The sequence below is a fragment of the Salvelinus namaycush genome, chromosome 31 (assembly GCF_016432855.1).
Source record: "Salvelinus namaycush isolate Seneca chromosome 31, SaNama_1.0, whole genome shotgun sequence".
Lineage (NCBI taxonomy): Eukaryota > Metazoa > Chordata > Actinopteri > Salmoniformes > Salmonidae > Salvelinus > Salvelinus namaycush.
In genome coordinates, this window is record NC_052337.1 from 7,468,201 (window position 1) to 7,477,447 (window position 9,247).

Here is a 9,247-nt window from a genome sequence, read left to right on the forward strand (position 1 = left end):
TAGGGCTTGACAGCCTGACTAGCTGGTTTAGGCACCCCCGGTTCCATCGGTGGCGGCCCCCGGACCCGAAGTCACCACCAACCGGAAATCCAGCACTCCCCGATGCTTCATTTGGTAACAGCTGCATTCTGTAAGGACCTACGCCGGAGATGAGAAGCAGGTACGGGGAGTTTAACATTTAATAAGGAACAGACATGAAACAAGACCGGCGCAGCGTCGGCACACGGGCAACACAACGACATTTGACAATCAATGCAGCCGCGGTGAACAGACAAATATAGGGGATGTAATAAACAGGAGATTGAGTCCAGGTGAGTCCAATAATACGCTAATGCGCGTGACGGGGAAAGGCAGGTGTGCGTACTGATGGTGGCAGGAGTGGGTAATGCTGGGGAGCCTGGCGTCTTCGAGCGCCAGGGAGAGGGAGAGGGAGTGGGAGCAGGCGTTGCAGGATGTTTGCGAAAAAAATCTTTGACACTTCTCTGTTTTCTCAACGACATTCAAATCAGCATTGAAAAAAGGCGCAAGTTTAAGTTTGTTCCACCTGAGCGAGTCTGACCACAAGTCAGACACCACTATGATGACACACCACGTGTTTGATGGATCGTGGGAAAAGAGCAGGAATAGGCTTTTGTAGGCTACAGACCAAGCTATGTCTTCCAATGGTGCGGCTGCTGTTGGCATCCAAAGATTATCAAACTTTAATAAACGCTTGGAGGTAAGGATGACAGCAGGGGTGTAGTCTACGGCGATGTGGATATCACTTATTATTGATATCTACATAGCGCATTGATGTGAATCACACTGCTGCTCTCTCATTTAGCTATTTGCGCCTCACGGATTTTGGTTGTTGTGGATGGCTGTTCACAAATCTAAATATGTATTTGAACACAATAATGGTTGAATTCAAGAAGTTTAAACTACCTGTCAATCATTGTTTTTTAAACTAGCGGACAGCCAGTGAAAAATGCACTCTTGCAACTGCTGCATAGTGCGGATCCCAGCCTATGGAATAAAAGTGGGTCTTTTATTGCTCAATCAAATTCCTGGTGATAATTATTTTTAATCCATAGGCCCAATGGACACATGCTCAAACTCACACACTTTTGATAGACATAAAGGGGCCATCTGTAGTTGCTACATCAATTTTTGGACCTGTAAATTATATATAAATCCATTTATTGTTGGAGAATATAGTTTATAAATGCCTCATGACCTTAGTTTAACTGTCACACTCCATGAGAACCCAATATGAACTTGTCTTCCTCCAATGTTTGTAAATATAAACGAACACTATATAGCCTCAAAACACGGTTAAAACATACATTTTGATATAATGGATGGTCAGTCCTTGCATCCATAGCTCTGTCTATTAATCTGAGAGTGGTTACATTTTTACAGGCCCATCCCTCAGCTTCTTACAAAAACAGAGGCGGGGCGACCGTTTTATTATAGTTTCATCTGGATTTTCAATTTAAACAGCTGCATATTATCAAGATATAAAAGTGTCACCAACAAAAAGGTAAACGATAGGCCTATAGAAAATGCAGCATATGGTATTCATTTTTCACATGTAAATAGCACTTTTCAATAGTGCTCAAAGCACACCATTCCATGAGTGCAGCATTTATTTTTCAACTTTAATCAATGAGCCCTATCAGTCCTCCATGACAACAAAATCATAAACAACAGATTAGAGTTGGCAATAAGTCCTCAGTTTTGGGGTTATGCTCAGGTTATCATGAAACAAGGCAAGACCCAGGAGGCAGATGAGTCTTACAATATTTATTAATCCAATAGGGTAAGGAAAGAGATTGGTCCTGGACAGGCAAAAGGGTCATAACCAGTTCAGAGTCCAAAAGGTACCAAAGGGCAGGCAGAATCAAGGTCAGGGCAGGCAAGATGATCAGGCAGGCGGGAAAGTAGTCCAGAGTCAGGCAGGGGTCAAAACCAGGAAGACTATCAAAATGAGAATGGGGAAAACCACACTTGTTAACTTGACTAACATACAAGACAAACTGGCTCAGAGAGACAGGAAACACAGGGATAAATACACTGGGGAAAATAAGCGACACCTGGAGGGGGTGGAGACAATCACAGGAACAGGTGAAACAGATCAGGGCGTGACACAGGTAAAACAATTTGGCTAATCTATACTTCCATATTTCCAAGTCCTATTCTTGAAGATCAAGGGTTATAACATTTATTGGAATGACTGGAATTATGATAGACTTTGGTTTTTAATGTAAAGATATAATTTAATCTTATTATTATATGTAGTAGAAAGCTGATGGATTAGAAGAAGCCTACATAACCAACCCATAAAGTAAAATGTAACATCCATATATGGCCAGCTATGTAAACTTTAACGTTGATTTTCCTGCAATAGATGTCATTCAATTGGTAACATACATTTTTGTCTTCTTCTAATGCCTCTTAAAACTTCTCTAGGGTAGGGGGCAGCATTCGGAATTTTGGATGAAAAGCATGCCCAAATTAAACTGCCTGCTACTCGGGCCGAGAAGATATGATATGCATATAAGTGGTAGATTTGGATAGAAAACACTCTAAAGTTTCCAAAACCGTTAAAATAGTGTCTGTGGGTATAACATAACTGATTTGGCAGGGGAAAACCTGAGAAAAATCCATTCAGGAAGTAGTTTTTTATCCAAAATAGGACTCAAATTGCAGTTCCTATGCCTTCCACTAGATGTCAACAGTCTTAGGAAATTGTTTCAGGCTTGTATTCTGAAAAATGAGGAAGTAAGAGCAGTCGGAATGAGTGGACCCTAAAGTGTCACAGAGCTTTTTCATGCACGCGACCGAGAGAGTAACTTTCTTGTTTACCTTTTATATTGACAACGTTATTGTCCGGTTTAAATATGATCGATTATTTAGGCTAAAAACAACCTGAGGATTGAATATAAACATATTTTGACATGTTTCTATGAACTTTACAGATACAATTTGGATTTTTTGTCTGCCTGTTTTGACTGCGTTTGAGCCTGTGGATTACTGAAGAAAACGCGCAAACAAAACTGAGGTTTTTGGATATAAAGAGACTTTATCGAACAAAAGGAACATTTATTGAGTAAATGAATGTCTGCTGAGTGCAACCATATGAAGATCATCAAAGGTAAGGGACTAATTTTATCTCTATTTCTGACTTGAGTAACTCTTCTACTTGGCTGGTTACTGTTTGTAATGATTTGTCTGCTGGGCTATGTTCTCAAATAATCGTAAGGTATGCTTTCACCGTAAAGCATTTTTTAAATCTGACACAGTGGTTGGATTCAAAAGAAGTTAATCTTTAAACCTATGTAAAATATGTTTTGTTTTCTGAATTTTTATAATGAGTATTTCTGTATTTGAATTTGGCGCCCTGCAGTTTCACTGGCTGTTGAAGAGGTGGGACGCTACCGTCTCACGTACCCTAGAGAAGTTTTAAGGGGAAAGTAATCTAAAAGTAACGGAATGTAATCATATTACGTTACTGAGTTTGGGTAATCCAAAAGTTACATTACTGATTACAATTTTGGACAGGTAACTTGTAACTGATTACATTTAGAAAGTAACCTAACCAACCCTGCCTTTACTCCACACACAGAAGTGCATACAAGGCCCTCCCTCATCCTCCCTTTGGCAAATCAAACCATAACTCTATCCTTCTGCTTCCTGCTTACAAGCAAAACCTCAAACAGGAAGTACCAGTGACACGCTAAATTCTAAAGTGGTCCAATAAAGTGGATGATAAGCTACAGGACTGTTTCGCTAGCACAGACTGCATCATCCGATAACATTCACTGGTTAAAAACTTTCCATATCAGGGGATATCTTTGCATGACACATTTTTGATATTCTACAGAATATAGACCATGTCCAATGAATATTTTGAGTTTTGTGGATATGCACCATATCCTGACAAATTCTGAATCTGTATGTGTCTTTTCAACATTTGATATAGGGATTACTCCGAATATCACACATGGACATTTCCTATGGCCGGATATGGGCTCATTCAATATCTTGAAGTATGTGACATGCTATTTTCATGTTGACAAATACTGACAGTAGGCCTACATAGTATTGTAATGACCTGACTAGATCATAAAGGAACAATTGTCCAGACAGAGGATTGAGTTTACGAATTGACGGTTTATTAAACCAACTTTACACAGGCTACTGTTTGGCCGTAGCCCACGCCAAATAAATGAAAGATAACCCGCAAGCCAATCGTGACCTTCTCTTGTGAAGGCCAGACGTAAGAGAGAGAACAAAGGCTAAACCTGGTCTTAACTTCCAATGCTCCATCCCCCTGCCCAGCCCCCCTCCACGCCACTCCACCAACCGCCAGGATGCCCAGCATCAGAACATTCCATGCATTCCCGTGATTGGCAGATAGCAGGTTGATTGACATGTCGGACCCCGCGAACACTGGGTACTGGTAAGTACAACACAACCACCTACTAGCCTAACAGATAACACACAGCTGTCTGTGCGGGTCGCTACAGTATATTTTCTCAGCATGTACAATGCACATGTTCTTGACTGAGGACCATATCAGGATTATTATATGCATTTTGATATGCTTATTAAGGACACTTTTTTTCATGCTTATTTGAATTTTGAGGACATGCTCAATAATTTGACAAATATTTAATCAGTATCATTCTTTCAGACACTAGCTATAATACGCTCAAACCATAACCTAAAACCACAGTAACTGGTAGCCTAGCAACAAGAATCACATCTGCTGTGGAGTTCAAAATGTAATTTTTACATTTTGGCGCCACAAATGAGTGTGTAAATGGTGTGTGCTCGAAATGACGACTGGGGAAACAAAGAAGTGAGAAGCTGTTCAGAAAATACCACAAAGACGTTCACGCTAAAGTGAATAGCTAATTTGAGATGTTTTATTTATCTTAATAACCAGAATCAAAAACTTTAGCTAATTTGGCCAGCAGCCAGTGGGGATAGCTAGCTAACTAATAACAAAATTGCCTTCCCATCAGGAATTTTGTTTAACCCCCTATCAAGCCTCAAGGTGACAGCTAACGTTTTAATGCGTTTAGGTGTATTTTGTATTACTAGTTAATATTAGATAGTTAACTGGCTAACTTAACTAGCTAGGTAACTAGCAACTTAGCTAGCTAACATTAGCTTGTTCCAGTTAGTTTTGTCATTATGAATGGAGCAGGTAGAGTAGCTACCTTGTGGTAATATGTGAAATGACATTATTTTTGTGCAATATTGACACAATTTTTATTAATTATTTATGCATTTACAGTTTGGAGTGGATCACAGACCAACACAACCACCACATTGGGTCTGGACTATGAGGGACCGCCGCTGATGACCCAATCTACACCCATCGCATCCATCGTCCATAACAAACAGGGCAAGCAGGGGGATTTAGGGTGTGAATAAAATATGTTTTTTTAGCAAAGATTGGCCTACGTTTGCATCTTTACAGAAAACATGTGTTGTGATTGGAGTTCTGGATTTCCTATGCTGCATATTTTAAACAGAAATAGCAGAGATGTGCTTTGGAAATAGCAACTTGGATTAAATATGACGATGCTTGCCTTTCTGTGCCTTGTATAGCCTACTACTGAATGTGGTGCAAATGTATGCTCAGATATATCACCTTCATGTGAAGAAGCACTATGATTTTCGGTGCCTGAAAAGGTAAAATTATCTGGGCGTTGGACATTTCATGAGTCAGATTTAGCCTATTTTCTATCATACATATGAGGGTGAATATTACATATCATGTTAGTGTAACGGATGTGAAATGGCTAGCTAGTTAGTGGGTACGCGCTAATAGCGTTTCAATCAGTTACGTCACTTGCTCTGAAACCTAGAAGTAGTGTTGCCCCTTGCTCTGCAAGGGCCGCGGCTTTTGTGGAGCGATGGGTAACGACGCTTCGTGGGTGTCAGTTGTTGATGTGTGCAGAGGGTCCCTGGTTCGCGCCCGGGTCGGGGCGAGGGGACGGTTTAAAGTTATACTGTTACATTGGTGCCGTGACCCGGATCACTGGTTGCTGCGGAAAAGGAGGAGGTTGAAAGGGGGGTGAGTGTAACGGATGTGAAATGGCTAGCTAGTTAGCGGGTACGCGCTAATAGCGTTTCAATCAGTTACGTCACTTGCTCTGAAACCTAGAAGTAGTGTTGCCCCTTGCTCTGCAAGGGCCGCGGCTTTTGTGGAGCGATGGGTAACGACGCTTCGTGGGTGTCAGTTGTTGATGTGTGCAGAGGGTCCCTGGTTCGCGCCCGGGTCGGGGCGAGGGGACGGTTTAAAGTTATACTGTTACATTAGGATATTTATTGAAATTATACATTTAAAAGAAAATTGGATACATAAATGATCAGGTAACTACAGATATGATACATTTCTGAAAATATGTGGATTTGTTCATGCCTAAACATAAACAGGCATCAAACAGGCAGAATGCCAATACATGACAAATATGGAATCCTACTACACCGGCTCTGACGCCCGTGGCAAAGCTTGCAAACTATCACAGATTACAAAGGGACACCCAGCCATGAGCTGCCCATCGATGCAAGCCTGCCAGACGAGATAAATGCCTTCTATGCTCGCTTAGAGGCAAACAACACTGAACCATGCATAAGAGCACGAGCTGTTCCCGGGCGACTGTGTGATCTCGCTCTCCGGAGCTGATGCGAATAAGATCTTTAAACAGGTTAACATTCGCAAGGCTGCAGGGCAAGATGTAATACCAAGACTCGTACTCAGAGCATGCGCTGACCAGCTGGCAAGTGCCTTTACTGACATTTTCAACCTATCCCTGACCCGGTCTGTAATATCAACTTGTTTCAAGCAGACCACCATAGTCTCCCCTACCCAAGAACGCTGAGGTAACCTGACCAAAATGACTATCGCCCCATTGCACTCACATCCATAGCCATGAAATGCTTTGAAAGACTGGTCATGGCTCACATCAACACCATCATCCCAGACACTCTGGACCCACTCCAATTTGCATGCTGCCCCAACAGATCCACTGCACTCCACACTGCCATCATACACCTGGACAAAAGGAATACCTATGTAAGAATGCTGTTCATTGACTACAGCTCAGAATTCAAAACACCTCCAAGCTCATCACCAAGCTCAGGACCCTCAGGGGTGTGTGGTTAATCCTCTAATGTAATCCCTGTTCATCCTAGACTGCGTGGCCACGCATGACTCCAACACCATCACCAAGTTTGCTGACAACACAATGGTGGTAGGACTGATCGCCAATGACGATGAGGCAGCCTACAGAAAACGGAGGGGGCGAGCACACCCCCATCCACATCGATTGGGCTGTAGTGGAGCAGGTCGAAAGCTTCAAGTTCCTCAGTGTCCACATCACTAAGGAATTAACATGGTCCACACACACCCACACAGTTGTGAAGAGGGCACGACAGCGCCCTGAGGAGGCTGATCAAATTTGTCATGGTCCCTCAAATCCTCAAAAAGGTCTACAGGTGCACCATTGAGAACATCTTGACCGACTGCATCACCGCTTGGTATGGAAACTGCAAGGCACCCGACCTCAATGCGCTACAGAGGGTGGTGAATACGGCCCAGTACATCACTGGAGCTGAGCTCCCTGACATAAAGAAACTCTGTACCAGGCGATGTCAGAGGAAGGCCTTAAAATAATTCTAAGACTCCAGCCACCCAAGTCATAGACTGTTCTCTCTGCTACCACACGGGAAGCGGTAGAGTATACCAAGTCTGGAACCAACAGGACCCTGAACAGCTTCTACCTCCAAGCCGTAATACTGCTAAACAAGACTGCTAAATAACTATTCAAATTGCTTACCTGCATTGACCCATTTTTGTACTAACTCTCTTGCACTGACTCTATGCAAACACACTAGACTCTACCCACAAACTCACACATACTTACACTGACACCCCAACACACACACACACACAAAAGACATACGTCCACACACATATAACATGCGCACACATGCATACTGACCCCGCACACACACTCACAAAAACTTTTACACTCCCCACATGCACTGCTGCTACTGCTATTATCTATCTTGTTGCCTAGTTACTTTACCCCTACCTATATGTCTATAGCTACCTCAATTACCTTTTACCCCTGCACATCGACTCGGTACTGGAAAACCCTGTATATAGCCATGTTATTTTTTACTCATTCACTGTGTATTTACTCCTTGTTTCACTATTTCTATTTAAAAAAAAAAAAGTTTACTCTGCATTGTTGGAAAAGGACCCATAAGTAAGCATTTCACTGTTAGTCTAAACCTGTTGTTTACGAAGCATGTGACAAAATAGCATTTGATTGATTGATGCCTTGAATCTGTTTTGGAGAGATAGGCATCACAAGGAGAGGTGAAGGTCAGCCTGTAAAAGGAAAGTAAGTTGCATTACATGTGTCAAATAATGTGCTCACACCTCCAACTGGTTTCAGTCAAAAGAGGGTGTCTGCAAAGTCCATCTTGGCCCCTCTGACCAAAACCTTTTAGAGGTCTGTCAGCATTTGCTTTATAAAATGCTATCATCAAATATATTTGTTCATACATTTATCTTTTAATTTAATTTTGTAATCAAGCTTTTGTTTGTTATCAAATGTTATGTCATAATTGTAATCTTAATTTAAAAAAAATGTACCTTTATTTTATCAGGGAGTCATACTGAGACCAATGTGTCTTTTACAGATGAGACCTGAATAACATAAATTACAGAAAATACATCAAAATATAAATACAAGCAGAAAGAATTAAATGAAAAGAAAGAAAAATGATGATAATAAGAAATAAACACCATGCAACTTTAACAAACCCCCCCAAAATACAGGCAGCTTCTGTACAAAGGTCATATACTGTGAGATGCATGCATTGATTCATTACCATATTGTCAGAGTACAGTAGACAGACAGCAGAGGTGCCAGAAAAAGACAAGCCTGAGGCAGTGAACAGGGTTGACTGTTGACAAAATAAAGTGTCAATGTGTCCCACAACTGTACAGTACTACACCTACAGTACATGTTCTGTACTACCCCATATTAGACACAGATCAATAGATTTATAGATTTTTTCAATATTGTGATGTTTTGTGGATTGTATGAATGATTTATTCACTCACTGGCATATTTAAAATAACACCAATGACAGAGTTACTACTTTGATTCGGCTACTTGAGAGCAATGACAAGCCTATAACCTTCTGTGTAATATCTTGGAAACCCAGAGAA